The following is a 25,282-nucleotide window of genomic DNA, read 5'->3' on the forward strand; positions in this document are numbered from 1 at the left end:
TTTCTTCTACCGATCTGCTCTACCAGTTAATTTTATACTTTTGCATGTTTTTGTGGTGTGATTATCATCTTTGTCCTTCCATATGTAGGACTGCCTTAAGCATTTCTTGCAAGGCTGGTCTGGTGGTGATGAATTCCCTCAGTTTTTGCTTGTCTGGGAAAGACTTTATTTCTCTCTCATTTCTGAAGGGTAGTTTTACTGAGTATACTTCCTGGTTAGCAGTTGGTTTTTCCTTCTTTTTCTTCTTCTTTCAGCACCTTGAATATATCACCCAATTCTCTCCTGGTCTATAAGACTTCTGAGAAATCTGCTGATAGTCTAATGGAGATTTTCTTACACATGACTTGACACTTTTTTCTCACTGTTTTAAAAAATTCTCTCTTTGTCTTTTACTTTTGACAATTTGACTAAATATGCCTTATACAGAATCTTTGGGGTTGAATCTACTTGAGGAACTTTGAGCTTCCTGAATCTGGATGTCCATATCTGTATTAGTCTGTTTTCAACTACTATCAAGAACTGTCTCAGACTGACTGATTCATGGACAAAAAGAGGTTTAGTTGACTCACAGTTCCTGAAGCTTAGCAGGAAGCATGACTGGGAGGCCTCAGGAAGCTTACGATCATGATGGAAGGTGAAGGGGAAGCAAGCACATCTTACCATGGCATAGCAAAAGAGAGAGAGTGATGGAGGAAGTGACACACACTTTTAAACTATCAGGTCTCATGAAAATTTACTCTCTCACGATCATGAGGACAACAAGGGGGAAATCCACCCCCATGATCCAATCACCTCCTACAAGGCTCCTCCTCCAATTCAACATGAGATTTAGGTGGGGACACAAATCCAAACCATATCAGTATCTCTCTTGAGATTTGGGGATTTTTCAGCTATAATTTTATTAAATAGGTTTTCTATGCCTTTTTCCATCTCTTTTCCTTCTAGAACTCCCTAATACTAGTAAACAGTTGTTCACTTAGTGGTATCGCATACGTCTTGTGGGCTTTCTTCACTACTTTTCTTTCTACTTTTTTTTTCTGATTGAGTAATTTCACATGACCCATCTTCAAGTTCAAAGATTCATTCTTCTTCTTAATTAAGTTTGCTGCTGAAGATCTCTACTATATTTTTTATCTCGTTTATTAAATTCTTCAACTGCACAATTTCTGTTTGGTTCTTTTGATATCTATCTCTTTGCTACATTTCTTGTTCATATTATGAAGTGTTCTCTTGATTTTGATAAATTGTCTATCTGTATTTTCTTATATATTGCTGAGTTGCCTTAAGATTATTATCTTTAATTCCCTTTCCAGCAATTCATAGTTTCCTTTTCATTGGATCTATAACTAGACAGTGTCGTGTGGTTTTAGTGGTATTATATTTCCTTGCTTTTTCATGTTTCCTGTATCCCTGTTTTGATGTTGATGTCTGTGCATCTGGTGGAGTAATAACTTCTTCCAAACTTTCTACAGCAGCTTTTGTAGAAAATGACATTCACTTGCAGTTAGGTTTTAGGTTGCTGGTTGGGAAAGGTGTCGTGTTTTTCCAGGTAGACAGAATGGTGTTCTTAAGCTATATTCAACATTAACAATAACTGTGTGTGCCTCAATGGTCTAGGCTATAGAAGTCTGTGGCAGTGGTGCTGGTAGCATAGGTGATTAAGTTCCTCAGTGGTAAGGGCTTTGGGGGTTCCTTCTGTTCCCATTTCCTCCCAGTGGAAAGTCTTATCTTAGGGTATGCCACTTGTCTAGTCTGACATGACCTACAAGCAGCTGCAGCAGCACTGGGTTCCAGATGCAGGCACCAGGAACATCTCTGGGGACCATGTCAAGACTCAGAGTCTGTGAACCCACGGTAGCACCTGGACTTTGGGATTCAAGTTTGCTCTCTGTGGCAGAGATGAATGTAGGTTGCCCATAGAGCCAGGATCTCTGACTCTAAGGCACTGCCTAGAAGCTCAGGCCCTAGGAGCTGGATTGTAACTGTGATTTTACCCCTGGGAGACTGGGAACAGTACTGGCCTAACTCTAGGGAAGAAAGTGTGCTCTGGAGGTTTGGGCCTGGGGAGCAGGGTAAGGCTGTAGTTGAGGAACCTGAGCCAATAAGTCTCAGTGGCAATGTGGGTCACAGGGGATGAGGTGCTACATAGTGGTGACTCTAGACCCTGAAATAGTGAAGCTCAGCTGTATCCTAGACTCTGTTAGTCCAGGTGCAGCAGCAGCAAGTACCCCAGAATGGCTGGACACAGCTGTCTTTTGGGTCCCGGGAGATAGGGAGCAGAACAGCAATGATTCCACTCCCTAGAAAGAAGGGTATCTCAGCAGTTCAGACTCTAGGAAGCGGGTCCAGCTCCAAGGAAGTAGAGTCCTAGAGTTATTTTGCCTTTAGGGTGAGATGTCTTAGCTAAGCCAGCGCTCTGTTTCCCAGAGATGCGAGGTACTGTGTCAGCTCAGCCCTAGTGTGCATAGCTGTTCAGTTCGGCCATGGAAGGCAACACTTTCTCAGGGAACAATATGCCTTCTTCAACTCAGGCCCAGGAGTGTGGCTGTTCTAAACAGCTCAGGTCCCATTTCCTTAGGAGGCAGGGTGCTACTTCAGCTTAGGTGCTAGGATTTGTGGCCACTCTGGGCAGCCAAGGCGTAGCTTCCTCGTGTCAGGGCACTGCTTCAGCTTTGGCACCAGGAAGGTGGTGGCCAACGTATGTGCTCTGGGTGGCCAGAGTATTGTTTCTCTAGGAGGCAGTACCTCTTCAGCTCAGGCACAGAGGGATGAGACTGTTTTGGGATGCATGGTGCTGCTTCATACCCAGGCAGCTCCCTCAGCTGCCTGGAGTTCACACAGGCAGGGGACTCCAGTGGTGAAGACTGTAGTGGTCCAAGGTGCTGCTTTAGGCAACCGGGATCCTCTTGCTTACCTGTTCCCTGTAGGGAGAAGTTCCTCCGGGTTTCCAATTGATTCTACCTGTGGGAAGATGTGAGGGAGGCCAGGTACTTCCTTCTGTTCTCTATGTGGCCATGCTGAGTTTCTGTGCTCTCCAGGGTCTCTGTAGCTCCTTTAATGTATGTCGGTACTGTACTTTAGTTATTGTATTAAAATATAGTTTACTTGTTGTTTTGGCTGTCTTTGTTGGGGAAATGAGTGCTAGAAGCTTCTAGTTGACTATCTTGCTCTGTCCTCCTCATTTTGCATGTTTATGAGAGTGCCTGATTTCCAGGAAATTTTTTTCAGCCAGTCAACCTCAGGACATGCCTTAGTTGTCCCTGAAGTCACTAAGCAGCATCATTTCCAGATGCCTGTTCAAATTCACTGAGCATTAGGGGGTTACCTGTTAAGAGGTATAAAACCCACATAAGTGTGTCTGATTTTTAACTTTTAACTTCAAAATAAAATAAGCCCAAATATATATATATTCTGTTTATATACCTAAAAACTTCCTCTCCTTTAAGTTACTAACTTGTTCAGTCATAGAGAAGAAAAGAATGAGAATATTTCTCTCTAAAGGATTAAAATTAGTAATTGTTTGCTTGTTCGTTTGTTTGGTAATTCCAAGAGATGTAAACTAAATGGACATAAATTGGTAAGGAGAGATTCAGCAGCTGGCATACTTTCTTTTAAAATGGGTAGCCAAATTAGTCTATCTTCCTGCTTTCTCAAATACCACTGAAATCTAGCCTCTTGACTCAATGAGAAGATCACTATCTCCCTATACTGTGGGGTCCTGATAGGATCCTTGCTGTTTTTCTTAGCCTAGTGCTCTTACGCACAAACAGACAGCACCATGGCTGGGAAATTGAGGTCAGGAGGGAATATGCCACTCTGCCTGCCAGGCTCCCTAGTATGTTATTTCACCTGCTGGGTACAGAAACTTCCCTCCAGAGTTCAACAGAGAAAGTACTTCCGTGATTAATCACATACAAGCTCCTGCACCCAGGGGTCACTGGGTGAGGATTCTTTGATATACACCAAGAGAATCCACCATATAAAGGTGATATTACTGCTGCCGTCAACCCTCTCGGTATACATTATTCTAGCCTATAGGTTCTAACCATAGCCAGCTTGTTTTAATAAGATTTCAGAAAGAGAATCAACTCAAAACTGCTATAACTACTGTGAAAAACAAAACAAAACAAAACAAAAATTCGCCCTGAACTTTCTACCCTCCTCTGAAACAAAATAACTCAGGTTTCTCTTAAGTCGACCTTGTTTTTCCTATTGTCTTCCATTTTCTTAGTATTATCTTGTGTCTATATTTTCTATCTGAAACAACCCTGAAACAGCACTGTCCACGGAGCATTCTTGTTCTCACAGCCTCCAACATGCCATGCATGTGTACCAGTCTTTATCCAAACTCCCACCATCACCCCCAAACAGCCCGACAGAGGCCAGAGAGTTTTGTTGATTAATAAGGCAAACATTGACTGTGCAGCTGTCTCATTTTATGCTGCACACCATTCTAGGTGCCAGAGATAAAAGAATAAGCAAACCACAAATAATTATTACATTCACGTAGCTTTCAGTATAGTGGAGAAGACACGCATTTTGCAAACCACTTTTTATTAAAATATGTAATAAAAACTGTGACAAGCATAGAATGGAAAGGTTCACTCAGTTGAGAGAAAGCCTAACCAACAGATCTTTATTTACTCAGACAGATCTTGGAAGATGTCCTTGATGAGAACCTTGGTAACAACAATTAATCCCAGTATAGTAACAATTTAAAAAAAAGGAGGGGAGCTATTGGAATGTACATAACACTTTTCCTTGTTTTTTTGTGTGTTTGTTTGTTTTGTTGTTGTTGTTGTTGTTTTTGATACAGAGTCTCCCTCTGTTGCCCAGACTGGAATGCAGTGGCATGATCTCAGCTCGCTGCAACTTCCACCTATCGGGTTCAAGTGATTCTCATACCTCAACCTCCAGAGTAGCTGGGACTACAGGCGTGCACCACCACGCCCAGATAATTTTTGTATTTTTAGTAGAGATGGGGTTTCACAATGTTGGCCAGGTTGGTCTTGAACTCCTGACCTCAGGTGATCCGCCCACCTCGACCTCCCAAAGTGCTGGGATTACAGGCATGAGTCACTGTACCTGGCCATAACACTTTTTCTTTAATGATGGTACCTCTAGGTTGGCATATCAAAAGTAGTGTTTTTATCAAATAACTCAGTAAGTGGGTACTCTTAGGAAAATGAGTTTAAAATTTAGAGATGCCAAAATGCACATTTACATACATTCTGCAGTGTATATGTTTCTATATTTGTACAGTTATCTACCACTCTTTCTAGGATGACAGAGAGAGATGGTAGTCAGTAAAGCCAATGTCTTTGATTTTTTTTTTTTTTTTTTTTTTTTAGACAGAGTCTCACTCTATTGTCCAGGCTGCAGTGCAGTGGCATGATCTTGGCTCACTGCAGACTCTACCTCCCAGGTTCAAGTGATTCTTCTGCCTCAGCCTCCTGAGTAGCTGGGACTACAGGCGCGTGCCACCACATCCAGTTAATTTTTGTATTTTTAGTAGAGACAGGGTTTCACCATGTTGGCCAGGTTTGTCTCGAACTCTTGACCTCATGATCCACCCACCTCTGCCTCCCAAAGTTCTGGGATTACAGGCTTGAGCCACCTCACCCGGGCGTCTTTGATTTTTATCAGAAGATCTGATTACAGTTTCTTACTTGGTAGTTAAATATAAGTTCACTCTACAGCATGGTGAAGCTGTGACACCAGAATCAGATATACAGAATACCAACCCCCTTGCCACCATCTACTAGCTGTTGATCTTAGGCAAGGTAATCAACCTTGAAGCCCCAGTTATCTTTACTTTAAAAGGAAAATAATGTTTGTATCTTGGAAAGTTCCTGTGAAAATTAAGTAAGAAAATTTTATAATAAACCCTTGTAGTGTTTAGTATGTCCCAGATACTGTTCCAAGAACTTCCCAATATTTAATCAATTTATCTTCATAATAAACCTACGAAGAAGGTTTTTTAATGAGTTTTGAATCACATTTTATATATGAGGACATGGAGGCATAAGGAAGCTACTGGGCCAAGGCAAACAATTAGTAAGAGGCAAAGCTCAGATTCAAACCCAGAACTTAAGCTCTCAGTCACTTCACTCAGAAACTTTGAATAAGTATAAAGCAATGAAAAAAGTGTTTAATAGGTTGTAAGCATTTTAAAATGTGAATTACTTTCAATATAGCTAACTTTTTAATCCATATTCTGGTGAATAGTCGTTTCAAATTTCCTCAGACTAATACATTTCTCCAGGTGGAGATTTAGATCTCCTCTTCCTTTTCCTTAATTTCTTCCTCTTCCTCTTCCATCAAACTTATCATTTTTTTCTCTCATGTGCATTCTTATTAATTCCACCTAAAAGATATGTGGCATCTCCTTATCTTTAATTTAATTACAATAAAAGAGTAGACAAATCAAGATGACTTAATATTTATAGATTTGTATAATATCTGAATTGAATATAAATATGGCTTTTAGCAAAAAATTCTAAAAGCTATGTTGACATTCTAGAATAATTTTTCAGGTATTCCTCAAGAGTGTTGAGGTTCTAATACATAAATTCGTCTTTCATTGTCTTCTCCACTTGGAAGTTACTATGTTGGCTTATGGAACAGAGTACATATACTACCCTGAATTTTATGGTGGTGCTGTAATATATGCAAGTGTAGCATGAGGAATGCCCACTCTGAGGAGCAGCGTGCTTGCTTTCACTTTCTCGGGGAAAGTCAATTTCACTGAGATACTATCCCTTATCCAACATCACACACACAAAATGGGAAGAATGAAGTCTTTTTTGTCATTGGCAATGATTCTGTATTAATTTAGAATTGGATGTACTGCCACGTATTCAGAGAACTGAATACCCCAAATGTGATATTGGAAAGTACTATTTCAGGCCAGGTGTGGTGGCTCATGCCTGTAATCCCAATACTTTGGGAGACAAAGGTGGGAGGGTTACATGAGCCCAGGAGTTCAAGACCAGATCCAGTCTCTATGAATAATTAAAAAATTAGCCATGGAGGTGTTGCCCACCTGCAGTCTCAGCTACTCAGGATGGGAGGATCACCTGAGCCCGGGAGGTGGAGGCTGCAGTGAGCTGTGATTGTACCACCACACAGCAGCCTGCATGACAAAAAAAAAAAGGAATAAAAAGAAAAATACTATTTCATATATTGAACAAAACATATCTCACATTTTCAAAATAATAATAGGGATTATTTTCATAAGGCCTTTTATTTTCCAACAAGTTTAAAATCAGTTGAACAGTCTCCACACCTCCCCCAAAAAAGTCATTATGAAATCATAATTATGACATGTAAAGGAATTGTTTTTATATATAATGCCTATATATTCTTTAAAAGGAATATTTCATTTCCTTTTAAAATCCAATAAAGTGTTATCTCCTCATAAAAAATTATATAATTTTAGTCCTCTTGAAAAAGATTATAATTAATCTGAGGTTTCAGGCACATGCTTAATCTATTAGTAGAAAAATTTCCCATCTTTACTGTAATTATCTTGAAAAACTTTGAAAAGAGACTTTGAAAAATCTTAAACCATACATTAAAGTATTTTGAATATTGCTCTCTTTACTGAGATCAGACCAAGAGGAAGTACACTCTTAGCTGCAATATGAAAGATTCAGGCTAAAGAGAGAAATGGCCTCTGGTAAAGTTTTTACATCATGGAATTTTTTTTTTTATCAGTGCAAATCACAGATCCTCTGTGTTAAGGGCTTCACAATAGAATTTTCACCTTTCAAATACAATTTAGGTTTAACACTGCTTTGAGACAAGGCGTGAACTGAGTGACATCTTAGCTTTGTTTGATCCTTCACCTTGAAGGACAGACTACACAGGACCATAATAGCACCAATCTTGAGTGAAGAAGTGAAACCAATTTTGCTAAAACATCTGAAATACACTCTTCCTAAATAGTAACATCTGGTGGTACAGAACGTCCCAAGGAGTCTTTGTTCCCAGGAGATTTCTCAACCCAGTTTTTTGCCACCCAAGAGGCTTAGGTAATACAGCTAGGGTCAGAGAAATGCAGCCATCCGTCCAGCCTCTGGGTTGTTCTTTAAATAAAATTGCTTCCCGAACTTTCTTCACTCTCAAGTTTTGAATACAATGCAGTTTCAACCATTGCTATTGATATTTTTCTGTTAATTAAAAATAACAAATGACATTGTTGTCTGAGAGGAGTTATGCTCTCAGTAGTAGATGTCACCAGAGCCTGGAAGTCACAGACTTTGGGGAAAGCACAACTCTGCCCCCAAATCAGCAACATCTGCGATATGAAAAGGGGACTCTGGAGGTTAAAACCAATTTGAGCTTGTCAGTCTCTAGGCAAATACTGCAGAATCCTCAGGAACAGCTTGTGACGAGGGAGTGTTGAATGGAAATAAGCTCAATCAGCCTTCTGGTTTGGATCATTGAGAATACTGGTGTTTTAAATTTTTTATTTATTTGTTATTGTTCTGTTTCATTTCATTTTGAGTTACATTTGGGTTGAGCTCCTTATTCCTCGTCTGGTGTCTCTGGAAGAAATGTGTGTTTCTGTGAGATATATTTCCTCCCATCTCCAGAAATCTTCACGGAAGAGAAGTTCATTGCTACCATCTGTACTTGGTTTAGAAGAGCTTTGATTAATAAGGACCACCCTATTGTTCATTTGTTTGACATGTGGAAATATTTGTAATCTGTTTCTGGCGAGAGAGATTTCAGCAAGGACCTGGTTTGACTTTCAAACCCACACTGCCAATGAAAACCAGCCTCCTGGATCCAGAGGTCAGTGGGGGAACAAGCAAAGGTGTTTTATTCTGCCTTCACCCCCTCCCTCAAACACCAACACCTGTTAGAAGTGAGGTTAAAAAGATCCTGTTGGAACTCCGAGACAGAGACCCAATTCCATCCTGAAAGAGACTCTGATGTATGGTGTATAGTGAAAGCTGGAGACTGCCCACTGTTACACATCATTATCATTCAGATCATGAAAGAAAATGAAATGGTTCAAGCAGATAACAGCTGTTTTTATTCTGCTTTTCAAAGATTCTCTTAAACAACGATTCTCTTAAACCTGATCTCATGGCTTTTATTTAAGGGTGAACACCCAATTGTAAACACAGGAGAGATGCATTCTCATGATGTCAGTAATGAAAGCATGTATAAAGCAGCATGTGTATTCTGGAAAGCTAACTAATCATTAAAGCCAAGAAACATAGTCTGGCACAAATCTGATTATGTGTCCAAGAGGACTTGATGGTATGCACATAAGAAAATGTAATGAAATAGCGGGAAGGAGAAAAGAAGGGAGAGGGAGGAGCCAGAGGGTTGAAGGGGAGCAGTTTCATGTTTGTGAGATGTTAGCAAAATTAGAAAAAGGTAAAGCTGCCAAGATCATCTGAGAAAGGGGTTAGCACAGCAAGCAGAAATGTAAGCAATTTTTTTTGTTTGTTTCACTATCTGTTGTATTACAGGCTCACCTCACTGCATTTTTATCTATTAGTTATAGACAATGAGGTTGTTACACAAGACACACACAGGAAAAAGGAAGAGGCCCTGTCTTTCTTTAATCAGGAGTTCAGATCTCATTTGGGACGACGTACATCTATTGTGTTTCTAATTGCTGTGATCATTATCATAAGCATTAGGTCTAGCTTGCTTGAGGAATTCAGGACCACACATTCCTCATCAGAATTCTGTATAAATAAAATAGGATGCAAAGGAATTTTGATGGAGTCAACCTTATACAAGCTAATCTAATAGATATTTGTTGTAATTTTTCATTTTGTAAAATTACAGCAAAAACATAAGCAGTCTCTCCTAGATGCACTGTAAGATGGAATGCTCATTTAAAAAAATTTTATTCTTATTTCTTCACATAGTAGGTAGCATCCTTTATTAAATGGGTTACTGTATTAATTAAATATAAACCATTCCTTAATGTACTTGCTAAAAACTTTTGTGTCTGAGGAAAATATTTGTATGTACATGCGTATAAAGTTTACACCTAATGTTAGCGTACAAACCACATTAATTATAACATTAAACTAAAAGATGAGTTCAACAAGCAGTTTAAAATTGGGAATCTGCTGTTTGTGTGCTTAGACTTGTACTTAAAAAAAAAATAGAAGGCATAAAAATGTCAGCTCCATAGATTTGCTGCTAAAAGACCCTTGTTCACTCGTGCATAAAATACAACTGCCCCCAAGGGTGTGCACGTTTACAAACGCAAATTAATCTTTACCTGCCCAACGCACAAGCTATAATGGATTTCAGAACTGAACAATATAAACTAAACATGAGATAATTTTTGATATCTCTGCTAAAGAAAACCATAATGCATAGTTTGGGATCCTAAATTATAGCTGGATTTTCTGCTCTTAAGTGTTCATTTGCTTACGTGGGAGGGGCCAATGAAATAAAGTAGCAACAATTTGTACCAATGCATGACTTTTTATTTCTTTGGATCAAATAGGAAGTGATGTGTGGACTTAAACTGTTTTCAAATGGCCTTTCCAGTTCTGTTAGAAGCAATGTTCAGGCTAAACTGCCAATATTTTTCTTCAGTGTGAAAAATGCTGACTGTGGGGCTTGTGTTAAAATACAGCACACACACACCTAAGAATCTAATGTCCTATCTATTGTTGGGTATGACTCTATTAGCTTTGCATGTTGTGAATTATCTGGACTACAAACCCCTGTTCTTTTTCTTTCCTTCTCAGTATCTGTGTAGTGATCATTTTCCTGCTCACTGGTGTATCCACTACTAAAATACAAGTGAAAATAAAAGGAGAATATAAAGGAGACACTTCCTACCTCTGGGAGGAATACAAAAAGCACACACATTTGTACCAGTTAGCAGCCCTAAATATCTGTTGAATAAATAGTTTTAAACAATTGACTGAAATACATATTTTGAATCTGCAAATATTTCCTGAAACACAGAAGCTGTGTAGGTTAGGCAGCTACGGTATAGCTCTAAAATTCAGAGGATCCCTTCTATTTTTGGCACAGAAAATAGTCACATGGCTATGAAACATGAATTTGGATGCCAAATGAATAACAAGCTTGGAGGCTGAGCTCCAAGTGACTTCAAACATCTGTGAAATGAAAATATCCCTGTACCAAGGCGTGCTACTATGTTGAAAACAATTACTGTTACTGATCATTTTCTTGCTTAAAATAAAGTACATCTCTTCTCATGGGAGCAGGTGTAAGGGTGACTTTGTGAATCTCCATTAATCAAATCACAAATGGACACCCTCCCCTATTCTTGTAAATCCATGCAAACAAAATTACACTTTTTGACATCTCAAAAGAAGAAGTGTGCAATTTGTTAGCAAGAAAGGATAAATTTCACCTTCCCACTTCTCCAGGATTCATAGTAATCCAAAATCAAGAAAGCACAGACACTTTGAAAATCTGCCCCTTTAGCCCCTGCCTTTGGTATATTAATGACTACAAGATGTTGGACGCATATTTGAGCAGTAAGAAGAACCTGCTTCCCAAAGGGAAAAAGAAACTGGGAACAGACCCAGAGAAACAATAACTTAGTGGACAGGTCTAAGAAACTCTGAATATCAGCACGTTTCAAAGCTTAGTAACAAAGCTTAGAATGTCATGTGATCTTTACTTGCAAGTCAGCGCAAACCTTTTCTATCATTATGACATCTAAAGCATGACTTATTTTTCATAAACAGATATTTTTCTTACGTTGGAATTTATCCTACGATGCTACAATTAGCATTCTGCCATTCTTTTTTGTCATAGTCATACAATGGTTTACTATCTACCTTTAAAAAGTAAAGAGTTAAGAGAGAAGGGAAATTGGTATTAGGTCCTGCATTGAATTTAGGTTCCTCTTTAAAGGATGCAGTGAAACAAAAATGTCCTCCTTTCAAAATGCTTATTTTGGATTTGAAAAGCATTCTCACCCAGGTGCCATTCTTTCCGTCTTTTACTTTTCTTCCAATTGTCTTACCTTTCCTCCACACATCCGTGATGCAGATCAGCACTGGCCTCCAAGCCTCAGGCATCAAAGGAATTAGGTCAGACCAGAAGAAATCAGGTTGCAGGCAAGAAAAAAATTTTAATAAAATAGAAGCTATGCCAGCCTGGAGCTTCTGTACTCCTTCAGGCAGACTAACAAGCCCTGGTCTTAGGTAATTGATACGTGAGAGAAAAGCAGAGATGTTTGAGAGACCAAAGATTTGTATAGTATTAGCAACGTGATGATATGTTGAATTTATTTGAAGCCAGTCTGTACATAGTGCTCTGATGGGCTTGGTGCTCAGCCTTAAAACAATTGCAATTAAAAATAATTCCAGGAAAAGAGAAAAGATCTAGTGCAATATCTGTTTGCTATAATTTATGAGTTTTTAAAAGTCACTTTGTATTTGTATTCCATCTGAGATTAGTGGTCTTTTAAAGCATATATTAAGTGTACACAGAAAATTAATTTTATGTTAGCATGTTTAATGCTTACTTACTCAAACAGCGTATTATCTTCTTTTGAGTTATTTTAAGGACAAAAAATAGAAAGAGATTGTACTGGAAAATGTTCATTCTCCAGATGATCATTTTAGTTGCCATTATTACTGGCTCCAAAATGATTGGAGGAGCAATTCAAATTCAACCTATCACATTATCCAAGGGCATTCTATGAATAGCTGCAACCAAGAGCAAGTTCTGGCAAAGATGCAAAGGCAGCGTATTGAAGTCAGCAATAGCATTCAAGAGTATTTTCCAGAGTTGGCGAATGCAGATGAGAATATTTATATGTCATCTCTCAAACTATAGAAAGTATTTTGGGAAAGATATTTTTCACAAGTCTTAGATTAGCCATTATAGCAATTTAAAGGAGGTTTTTGTTTGTTTGTTTGTTTTTGTTTGTTTGTTTTGGATGATGAAACAAACCTTTGGGTGATGCCAGTCACATTTACACATCATCCCATTTAATCCTTGCAGCAGCCCCATGAGGGAGATATTGGTGTCTGCATTTGTGATGAGAAACTGAGGCGCAGGCATTAAGCAACTTGCTAAAGACCTCAAATTTAGAAGGTAGCAAAGACAGAATTTGAACTCAGGAATCTGAGGGAATTTCTAGAGGTTTTTCTCACTACTGGAAACAGTTTTAAAGTTTTAAGAAAGGTGAAGCCTCTTTGGTTTCTGAATGTAGTAAGTCTCAAATTCTGATAGCTCTCACACATCTCTTCAAAAAGGATCATCAGTAAGATCATTTTAACCAAGGGAAAAATATTATCCTACCTAATATGTATTGAGAAATTACTTCTACCAAATATACTTAAATTTTTCATGCATAAATTCACGTAATACTATAAGATATACAGTTACCATCCCCAGTTGAAGAAAGGGAAACCGAGGCAGACAAAAGTTGAGTAATTTCCCTTAGGTTATCAGGTAGACACAGTAAGAGCCAGGATTCGTTAAATGATTTTGTGAATATAAATGAATACCAATAATTAAGGACACATTTTGCATATACCGTGCTTTTTGTCTAGAATTATCTTTCCTCTTCACCATCTTCTCCTGCAGTTCAACTTTAATGTCAGCCTTTCCAGATCCACCTCTCTAACTTAGAAGCCTTTCTATCTTCATGGTGTAGTGCTATCATATCATCTATCACATAGTGTAGTAATGATATCCTTAACTTTCTCTCCACTTGGATGCTAAGCTCGCAGGGGGAAGAGACTCCATCTTCCATGTCATTCTATCACTAGTAATATTACTTGTTATGTAGCAGCCACCTAAAACAGGTTGGATTTACAAGTGGAAGAAAGAAAATAATTGAAAAATACTTGGTTGCAATAGATGGATAATTGGGTGAAGGATAGCTAGATTTATTGATGGATGAATACACGGATGGATGGAAATATAAAAGAATAAATGACATACACATAGGAAACATATGAGTCCGTCCAATGTGTGTGTCAGTTTTAAATAGAGAGAGCTTCCTGGGTGCATTTCTAAAAAGAAGAACTTTAAAAAAAAAATTCAGTCGCTTTTCTGCCTTATCTTTAATTACTGTTCTTTTTTCTATTGTTTTCTTTTAATGGCCATTAATAATGACCCAGCAAGCTGGTGATAAATTTGTTCTTGGACATTTTCCCTACTTTTTTGTTATGTATATATCAAAGTTTTTGGCTTGATTTCACTCTTCTTAAGTAAAGGAGACTTTTATTTCTCTAATTACCTTCGAGTTCCTGCATCGAATGCACTGCATTCCTGACTCCCTGGATGTAGGCCTCCACTCCCCTCAGCCATTTGCCTAGCAGGCGCTACTTGAAAGTTTGGCCTCTAGTATCCCTACTAGATTGAGCAATGAAAGCAGCATAAAATCCTAAACCTACTGTCAAGTGTGAATCCTCTACTTCAGAACAGATATATCATCCTGGCCCTAAAAAGAAACAGACCACATAATATTTCCAATATTGTCATAAATTCATCCACTTTGAGTATTTGTTATATTTACCTACCAGGCAGAGCAGGGGAAAAAAATGTTTTTGTCATCAATAACCAAAGTATTGTAAGAAAACATTAATTTCACTTTAAAAAAAAGGCATGGAAACTGTAGGCTACCATTATGGATGCCTTATGATATAGCTTATAAATACAATATTATATTAAGAATGTAATTGCTAGAGACATTGCTCCATGAAAGATGTCGGGTTGTTTACAAGAAAAAAAAAAATGTCATGTCCTCCTCTGAGAGTTGTTTTGGATGATTACTTATCAGGGTTTAAAAATATAAAGGCAAATAAAGATTGGTCTTTCTACTTGAGGTCAGTAGTTCACTGATTTTTGTCAAGAAAAGGAGTTTACTAGATTTCCTTTTGCACTATCAGACAGCTTGTCATTTTTTATGTGATAGACTATGTAATTATTTTTCACGGTGGTATACTATCCATCTCTATATATACACACATACATTTACACTTACATATTTACCCTATGGCACTGCATTCACTGTGCAAGTGTACCAAAACCTATTTAAGATGCAAACATCAAAGAGGAAGGGGAAAAGCAGTCCTATTGCCACTATGTGTAGATGTCTGAGAAAGTCTCCTAAAGACCAATTGATCAATATACAAAAATCGTCACAACTGCTAAAGGCTGCCAACATAATCTTTTAAAGCAAATGTAAAAGTAGATACTGAAAAATGTGGGTTACCAAAGTATTCTTTACCTCTGGCTCCCCACTCTGTGCTGTCTCATATTCTTGCAAGTCTCATTGGGATGCTTGGTAAACACACTTCACCTTTCTTTCTTCAGTTTCAGGGTAGAAAGGCTCCCTTTAACTCCTGAAGACAGTAAATCACAGTCTGTGTGGTGGTTCTCAGAAGACACTTAAAGGACTGAACTGGATGCTCTACATAGCACCCTTGCCAAAAGGGTTCGGAAATGACTTCCAGCTTCCCACAGTAATAAAATGGCACTGTTTGGCATCTTCGAGGTAATAAAAGTGAATTTTTTCCATTCTAGTAAATGAGAAGAGAGGCCTGGTTGTTTTAAAAACTGATTTAAATTCGTGTGTTTTCTTCACATTATAGAGCGTGATATGAGCACATTTAGGTGAACTTCAGACCACCTCAGAACATTACTATCCGCCGCTCTCTGGGGCAGAACTGGATGTGCTGGCGGGTGGTAGAAGGGAGGTTGGAAGGATGGCCAGGTGCCCTGGACACTGCAGCCGTGATACGATAGGTGGCGCTCTCCCCTCTGAGTCCGTGTGAAAGATCTCCGAACGTGCTCTTTGGAGGATATTATTTTGCTTGAAGGAAATGTCTTGGACGTTCATCAGTGTTTCTGGCACTGTTTAACAGCTGCTGAGTCTCATAGCAGACTCTGGCTGTATTTTGGTGATGGGAAAAGCTTTAGAAAACAGATTTCCTGTCTTTAAGGAGGAGGCTTATGTTAGGCATTATTGTCATTTGTATACAAGACTTTTTATAATTCAATTTCGCTGTCCTCCCAGTTGCAAAGGAAAATCTTTTGTCATTCCTATTTGACTCATAGGGTCTAGGAAGAAGTTTGATCATCTTCCATTTCCCATCTGGTTATTCATAAGACACCTGCATCTCTGTGATTTCTCCTAGACTACACAATGCTACCAACTGACAACAGACGTTGTATAAAAAAGGCCACCTTTCAGAAAAGGAACCTGAACATTAAAAGCTTGTCAACCAAACACACGGGATATAGCTTTTATTCCTTATTTCAACTGCACCAGAAGTGGAAATTATAACTCTTTTAAGCAGAAAAGACAAGACTGATACTTTTTACATAGAATCCAACCCACATTTGTCTTTGTTTATATTTTGCAATTATAAGGCTATTAGAAACAAATTAGTAGTATCACCGAAGAATTTTTAATGACTTGCTGATTTCAACTATTGCCAAATACCCTCATCTACTCATCACATTCTTAATTAAGAGACACCAGTGTGTGTGTGTTTTTATAATCTCTTTGTTAAAATTACTCAGTAGTGGCCTCAGTAGTTACAGACTAGTCCATTAATTTATTAGAGAGATTCAAAAGATTATTACAAAAGAAGCAGGATGTAGACACACCCAGCTTAACAATAGTGGGGAAGAGAGGGGTCCCTAACAAAAGATATGATAAGAGGAAAGGGAAATATCACTGCAGTTCATAATGATGGTTGGTAAACAGTTGAGTACATGTTTTTAAGTCTGTAACAACTTGGTTCAACAAAGTAAGAATTAGTTGTAAATGCTAATGTCTTTGACTTACAAATCCTCCCTGTGAGTATGACCCAACTCAGAGCATTTGACTTCAATAGGTGACCATCTGCGATAAAAAGGAGAGTGGTTCCTTCTGTGCTAGTCCTGAAATACTAATAGAGGCAGCATTCCTGCACATAGTAGGAAATCAATAAATACCTGCTGAACGGATGAATACATGACTAAACATGGGAAGAACAGTATCTCCTTTTTCTAAAGTACCATTACAGAAGTAATGGTACTTTCGACAAATATGTAAGGGTAAAAACAGTTACATTCTTGATCTTTAAAGTGTAATATATTTCTCCCCCATATTTCTTCTTTTTTAAAATATAGAAACTGTACTTTATGTACCCTGAACAACCTTCCTGCAAAAAAAAAAAAAGAAAAGAAAAGAAAACACAAAGCACATTTATCTCTGCCTCTTACATTAACAGGCTTGCCTAAGAGTTTTTATGGTTATACTTCAACTTGTTCCCTGTATGCTACCTCCTCTGTAACTTGACTTTAAATTATCTGTTTATCTTCCCATATTGCAAATATTATTGAATACATGTAGTAGATTAAATAATCAGTGTCCTTTGAATATTCTTAGTTGTGATTTCCTAGTTTAACATTCACATTTTGCATCCAAATGGTATTTGTCTTCATATAATTGATAAAATTCCATTTATTCATTCATTTAACATATATATTGGTTGAATGCCTATCATGTGGAAGATAACCTACTAAATGTAGAAATTCACCAGAAAATAATCAACTTCTCTTTATTCCCCAAATTCAGAGTTCCCTAATACTACAGATTTACTTTAATTTGGTCAGTGGTACCAAGTAGTCAGATAGGTGAAATATTTCCTTTAGGAGGGTGGTACTGAAAGCTGTCCATTCTTAAGAAGCATCTGTGATTATGTATATAGTAAAACAGGTTCTGAAATTAATTATCTTAGAATTGGGTTCAGTAGACCTGGCATAGATCCCAAGAATTTGCAGCATTTCTAACAAGTTTCCCAGGTAACTCTCAGGCACATAGTTCTCAGAATGTGCATAAGAATTACTGCCTTAAAATTTAAAGAAAATTTTCTTTTCATGCCATGCTATATTCTACATACAAAAAGCATCTTCCTTTATTATTTTTCTATAAAATACTATTTAAACTTTCCTGAATTACATTTTATAATTACAACAAAATCTGTTGTGACCCATGCAGATTACTATACAATTCTTTATCCCTTTAAATGGAGTAGAAATACATGAAGAATGCTAAATATGATTTTTTTTAAAAACTCACACTTTAATCATAAGAAAAATACTTTGATTGCCATTATGTGACTCTAAATTGGTAAATCATTACAATGATAATTTATATTTTGGTTCATTAACTTTACAAAATATTACTCAAAAGTTCCTGCAAGGTGCTTTTTCTTTAATACTTTATAATTTTTCGTTCAAAATATTTTATTAGATCACAATGAGTTTTTCATATGATTTTAGAGAATAGTCATATAAGTGATGTTTTCCTTCTTGTATTAGTAATACTTTACTTCTACCTTTTTGGAATGGATTATTTTTCTGTACAAGTCCTTTCAGCAATATGGCACCATGTCATAGGTGGTGAACACAGTGACATTATTTAAGGTCAGGGTACAGAGAAAATATATTACTAGGCTCTACTTGTTGTATTAGGGTCCACCTTTCTTTCACAGAAACATTGACTTGTTATTTCATAATTTGAGTTCCAGACTCGGTTTTCTTGCTTCTAAGGTTGGTAGGTCATTTCTTTAACAAGATTTGATATATTTCTAATCTTTTCTAATTTGAGTATTATCATAGTGTGATCTGCTGATTTTTAAAAAATATATCAGTAGTGCCCAAGCTGCATTAGGAGATTTCAGCTGATATTAAATTAACCCCAACTGCCACCTCCAGTCAAATGTGGCACCTTTGCATGACAATATCATACCCACTTTTATTATATTTCTTCTTTTTAAAAAAAATGTATTTTAAGGGGCTTACTTGAAAATAACTCATAATAATAGGCAATTGTGAAATGTTTAGTTTCATTGAGTGCTCTAACCACATTCATCTGAATAATCCAGCTCTCCAAAGGCTGAAATCTATTCTAGCTACTTTGAATACATAGTGTCCAATGGTAACTACAAATATATTCTAGGGCTCATCAAAATGGAATGAACCAGAATATCTACACACTCAAAACAAACAAACAAAAAGGAATAGATATTCATTTTTAAAGTTTTAAAAGGCTAAAAAAATCGCAACACTATTTTAAAATATATACACTTCCACATAATAATATGCCCTTGAGCCAGGAAATCATTATAATAAAATTTTGTGGCAAAAACCCTCCACTGTTTTTGTGGTGGCATTTCTGCCATGTTTCAAATTAGAACTCCTATAAATCTTGAAATTGAACAAACAGGAAAATAGAAATCTCACCTGTCTGTATTCAGACCTAAACAATGAATTGAAATAAGATTCCAGGCCCAGTGTGGTGCCTCAAGCCTGTAATCCCAGCACTTTGGGAGGCTGAGGAGGGCAGATCACGAGGTCAGGAGATCAAAACCATCCTGGCTAACACGGTGAAACCCTGTCCCTCCCAAAAATACAGAAAAAAAAAAAAATTAGCCAGGTGTGGTGGTGGGTGCCTGTAGTCCCAGCTACTTGGGAGGCTGAGGCAGGAGAATGGCGTGAACCCAGGAGGCGGAGCTTGCAGTGAGCCAAGATTGGGCCACTGCACTCCGGCCTGGGTGACAGAGTGAAACTCCAAAAACAAAAACAGACAAGCAAACAAATAAATAAGATTCCAAATCAAACTTTCTAAGTTGTTGAGGTTGATACATTAGTATCTGATGTCAAATATGTAGCTATTTAACTAAACAAATTCATGTTAAAACAGAATCTATACTTTGATCATTCCTTCTTAAATGAAATCATGATAATTTTGACATGATTCTCTATACTGAGGTATCCATTTCCTCACTGGAGTTCTGATAGATGCTACAAATAAATAAAAGTTTAAAGGGTTTTTCCACAAATGATGAGGAGGCTAAGAATCCAGGAATGCGATGCACTAGACTGGTAGCAGACCAAGCAGCAGAACTAAAGCTCAAAAGTAGGTGAAGGAACTTTCTATCAATAACTGCAATAATGAAGTATAAAGTGGAACATATTTATACTTCTGAACTGTTTCCTTATTCAGCATCCTTATACAGAAAATCTTCTTTATCTTTTTTATTATTATTAGTTATTTATTTAGAGACAGTCTAGCTCTGTCACCCAGTCTGGAGTGCAATGGCGTGATCTCAGCTCACTACAACCACCACCTCCTGGGTTCAAGCAATTTTCCTGCCTCAGCCTCCCTAGTAGGTGTGATTACAGGCGTCCACCACCACGCCTGGCCATTTTTTGTGCTTTCTTTTAGTGGAAACAGGGTTTTACCATGTTGCCCAGGCTGGTCTCGAACTCCTGACCTCAAGTAATCTCCCTGCCTTGGCTTCCCAAACTACTGAGATTACAGGCAGGAGCCATTGCACCTGGCCATTCTTTATCTTTTTAAATGTCGTAGTTGCCTAATTGTAAATATTATGCAAATATCTACTTATTTGCTAAATGACAAATCCAAAATACCAAGCATCATCAAACTTTGGAAAATGCATAAATATCTCTAGGACAGTATTTTCAAATGATGCATTGAGGTAAATACGCATGCTTTTGTACTACGGGCAGTGCTTCAAAAAATGGATCTTTAAATCAGAAAATTCCTTGGGGAAAACTCTGGCCCTGGCTTTGAGAACCACAAATGCTACAGTGCAGGATGGGAGACCCACATAGTGGTTTTAGTCCATCTAATCCCATCAGATTGAACACCTCTAAGTATGTTTCTCACAGTGGAAACATCTGATCTTACTGGCTTCTCTGTCTTTTAGGAATATATTATTAGAAAAGAAAAACATGTTTGTCCTACTGTAAGCAGTCAAGGGATTAGATATAATTATAACTAGGCAGCAGTTGTTGTCCAGCAGGCCTGTAATTGTACGTTGATAATCCTTTCTTTTCCTTGCAAATCCTAATTTACAGATGTTAGAAGTTTAATCAAAAAAAAAAAAAAAGGAAAAGAAAACCAGAAAAAAAATAGAGGCAACCTAACCTGTAATCTGCTTTTCAATCCCTCACCAATCATGCCAAAGTGAAAATAGATTATTAAACCACGAAAGGATTTTGATAGGAAAAATTGCCTTTACAGCATTCTATTTGATAACATTAATATTCCAATTCTCATCAGCATATTGGATACCACCCTCCTTCCAAAAGACTTCAATCTCGTTTGATGTCTGTCTTTTACACTTTAGTTTTCTGAAGGGCTTGTTTTCGTTTTAAGTAGTTTATTCATCCATCTATCTAAATATCTATATCTATCTAAATATCTTCTGAAACTAGAGGGAAAAAGCCTTTACAAATATCTTACTAGAAAGCTCCCACACTAATGAAAGCAAATAGAAAATGTAAGAAAATAAGTTTATCTTTCAGGTTTGAAACCAGGAACACTTCTTCCCTTTGAATTGATTTCAGCTCAGCATGATTTTTCATATGTTTTCTGAGTTTTCTCAGGGTTCTTTTGATAATGAGTAAAGAGCATTGTTTTGTCCTTCAAAGTTGCAGAGTGATGTTAACACAAGGAGTTTTGTTTTGAAAATCTTTATCTAGCATAATTATACATTCCGCCCAGTACTCTATTGATGGGAAGTAAACTGTTTCTCTCCTTCAGTTGTCGTACTTAGGGTCTAAAGGCCAGATGGGTCCAGTAGCTAAAGCTACAAAAGAAGCCCTCCTAGGTCGTCAGTGGGAAGTTCAATATTATTGCCTCCCTAATAGCAGCTGCTTCTGTTTGAACTCAGGGTTATGAAAGATGAACTACATTAAATGGTAAATCATTAAATATCAGCTGAGTAAAAGCACTGTGGTGTATTTTCCTGCTTAAATCACCAGCATCTGTCTTCTCACATGCAAAGAGTTGCTCTTGACAATCATGCAGTGAAACCCTGACAGAAGGGCCAAGACTGAAACCACACAAAAAACCTCAAATAGCATCTTTTGGGTTTTCAGTTGGCGAGTAAATGATCATCAGCAAATATTCCACAGTGAAACTAAAGCTCAACATTGCATTTAACACAGCCATAAAATATTTAGGAATGCACAATCCCTTTAGAGCCTCATTTTTTTCTCCTATTATGTGTTTATTCTTCGGGAAAAGAAAAACAACTGTTTAAATTACGTCCACCTAATACCTTAGATTTATTGCAAAGCCTACAGTTTGCTGGGTTTCTTTTACTATTGATCCTCCTCTTACTTATGGAGGATGTGAACATCATAACCAGAGATAAAGCTCATACTGATTCAAAACTGAAATGGTGCAATAATGGATGCCTAAGGTAGTGTTTCAAGACTGCTACAAAAATTAGACCCTTTCATCGACTTACGTTAGGCAGCAGAATAATCTCAAGTGGCAATGACAGCTATAAAATCCCACACCCTACATGGCTTAGATTTATAGTAGAATACTCATAACTGCAAGCAGTTACCATGAGACAATGGTCTTTCTTTACCCTTATACTGCATGTGCTTTCATGGTGCTTTCCTCCACTGTGGATTTGTCTTGCCCACGCAAGTATTTGAGCCGCATGACAGTGTCATTTTAGATGCCACTATCATGGCAAGGTACTGAAGGTAACCACACAACATCTCAATGACATATTGTTTTTGCCTCCCCAGAATATATAGCCCTGCAATAAAAAGCAAATGGAAATCTGGAATTCACTTTTAGGTTTCCAATTTGTTGCCTCCTTTTGGCATACAACAGACTACATTCAAAATTTGGGAAGAAAACACAGAGTTTAACTGCATGTATTATGTTCTACCAATCATTTTTATGGCATGCTTATTTTTTATTTATTTATTTTTTTGAGACAGAGTCCCGCTCTGTCGCCCAGGCTGGAGTGCAGTGGCGAGATCTCCACTCACTGCAAGCTCCGCATCCCGGGTTCACACCATTCTCCTGCCTCAGCCTCCCGGGTAGCTGGAACTACAGGCGCCTGCCACCACGCGCGGCTAATTTTTTGTTTTTTTAGTAGAGATGGGGTTTCACTGTGTTAGCCAGGATGGTCTCGATCTCCTGACTTCGTGATCCGCCCACCTCGGCTTCCCAAAGTGCTGGGATTACAGGCATGAGCCACCACGCCCGGCCAAATGTATTTTTTCATTGCTTTATTAATTAGCACCTATATCCAGTATAACATCACAGAAAACCTTATATGCACAAAGTCATACTATTGTTTAGGGAAGAAACAATTACACTCTTTTAAGAAAGTATAAGAGTCTGGAAGACCATCTTATTGTTTGACTTTGGACAAATTAGCAGCTGTGCCACCATTTTCTCATCAATCTACTGAAAATAATAATACCTATCTTACGTACGTGTGAGAATCAAATCAAATAATACATACAAAGTACTTATCCTAATGCCTGGAATATATTAAAGCTTTTAGAATAAGCAAAATTTTTACTTTTGTCCCAAAACATATACAATGTATTTCAAACCTATGCTGTGTCGTGTTTCATGTTTCCTACAGCCTCCACACTGTTCCCTGCCCCTTTATGCACTTACTGAAAAGGCTCCTTTTGCAACTTCTCATTCCATGTGTTTTATCCACTGGAAATAATTCAGAGACCAACCATTGAGACCAACCTGCAAATATATTAACAGAAAACATGTATAGCATGTGGTTACCTCTTTGGGGATATGAATAGACAAACAGAAAATGTCAGAGTGTCATGTTTTAGAAGAAATATAAATCTTCATGTACTGCAGGACACAATTTTGCTAACATGGAAAAGGAAAGACGACAATTTTGACAAAATTAAACTTAACCCTATGGGATATGGTTATCCCCACGTTACCTGCTTTTAACATTATATAGGACTGTACTCATATTCAGGTCAAACTACAGATAGCCAAATGTCATTTAGTGGCATTAGAGGGTGAATGGAGCTGGCAGGCAGGAATGCCCAGGACACTTTCTAGAACACAGATGCAGGACCTATACCTACTATTCAATGTTGTCTTGTCATTGTATTAAAATACACACATCGAGACAGCCCAGAATGTTCACTGGTTAAGTGAGGCCCTAAAATTTGAAAGGATCTGTATAACTGAGAGGAAGAAAAATGAGTCAGTCATAGGGACTCTATAACTCTGATTTTGAATAGTGAATAAAAATCTAGCATAACTATTATACAATGTTGTTCAGCGCATTGTTCGACATCATTGTCAGTTTACTCTTATTTTCTTATTTCCATAATAATATTATACACATATATGTACTGTATAAATAATGAAGATAGAAGCTTCAGTGTTTCATGTTAAAATGCTAACTGAGATGTAGAAAAGAACCATGTAATTAATCCGTGCACCACTAAGACAAATTCCATCACAGACAACATCATTCAACAAGCCATGTCATTACTGAAGCAAAGGTTAAATTGCTCTTTTTAAAAAACATAAAGCCAGTCTTTAATGAGCTTTATAAAAATGAAAGAACTGACCGATCTTGCTCACTCTCATCCTGAAGAAAAAGTGGTCAATCTACCAACATATCAAGCTTTCTATATAGTTGGTTGTTCTTATCTATAATAGTTAAGAAGCTACAAATGACAATACATTTTAGCATTATATGGCACACTTCATTTCATAAGGACACTTCAATTTCTCTTCATTTCTGGAGGAAAATTAATTTTGTAACTGAACATTCCAGGCCCGAGTTGCTTGAAAGGAGTCAGTGACACACCAACGTTTAAGGAAATCCCGAGCTCCGGTGTCAGAGAGCATCCCAAAAAGGATGATGCATCACTCTGCAACTGCCATCTGTTGAGTGTTTTCCCGACAGCTGTATCTCTTGACCATCACCAGTGCAGATAATCACAGGAGGCACGAAGGAAGTGCACAGCCGTCAGACACAGAGGAAAATTCCATGTTCGTCTGTGAAACAACATTGCTTTTAATTGTACCATAATGATTTTCTAACAGACACAATGGTATGTAGTGTAGTCTTAGAGCTGATTTAAAGCACACAATAAACCACAGTGCAGCTGAAAAGCCAATTGAGACTTCTTAGTGCCAGGAAGGTTTTTGTCTTACGTGAATACTTAAGAGCATTTCGCCAGCTACTCTGTCCACAATCCGCTTTTACCAAAAATAACTGCCTCTATCATTGTGCCTGGGCAGTTTTTAAAAGAAAATGAACATTTTTATTTCAAATATCAATGAGGTTAAGTCTTCGCTTTATTTTTAATCTTCATGATAGACAATCCTAAAATAAGACCACTTCATCGGGTGGGTGATGGTCCAAAGTCTCACTCTCCTAACTTTTTTAAAACCACTTAATGTTTTTATTCTTACCCTTCAGTGTAAAAGTCTGCCCAGCTACTATAC

General features: G+C 37.6%; 1 long non-coding RNA gene across 1 annotated transcript in view; it reads left to right on the top strand.

Moving 5' to 3' along the window:
• The window catches only part of LOC105538048, a 112,540-nt gene extending 97,017 nt beyond the window's left edge, over positions 1-15,523 (top strand). Inside the window, exon 2 of the long non-coding RNA XR_001005826.1 lies at positions 15,310-15,523. This is a non-coding gene — a long non-coding RNA (uncharacterized LOC105538048). The remainder of the gene's footprint in view (positions 1-15,309) is intronic.
• Positions 15,524-25,282: the final 9,759 nt, after the last annotated feature.

Source organism: Mandrillus leucophaeus, unplaced genomic scaffold (genome assembly GCF_000951045.1).
Source record: "Mandrillus leucophaeus isolate KB7577 unplaced genomic scaffold, Mleu.le_1.0 Scaffold184, whole genome shotgun sequence".
Taxonomy (NCBI): domain Eukaryota; kingdom Metazoa; phylum Chordata; class Mammalia; order Primates; family Cercopithecidae; genus Mandrillus; species Mandrillus leucophaeus.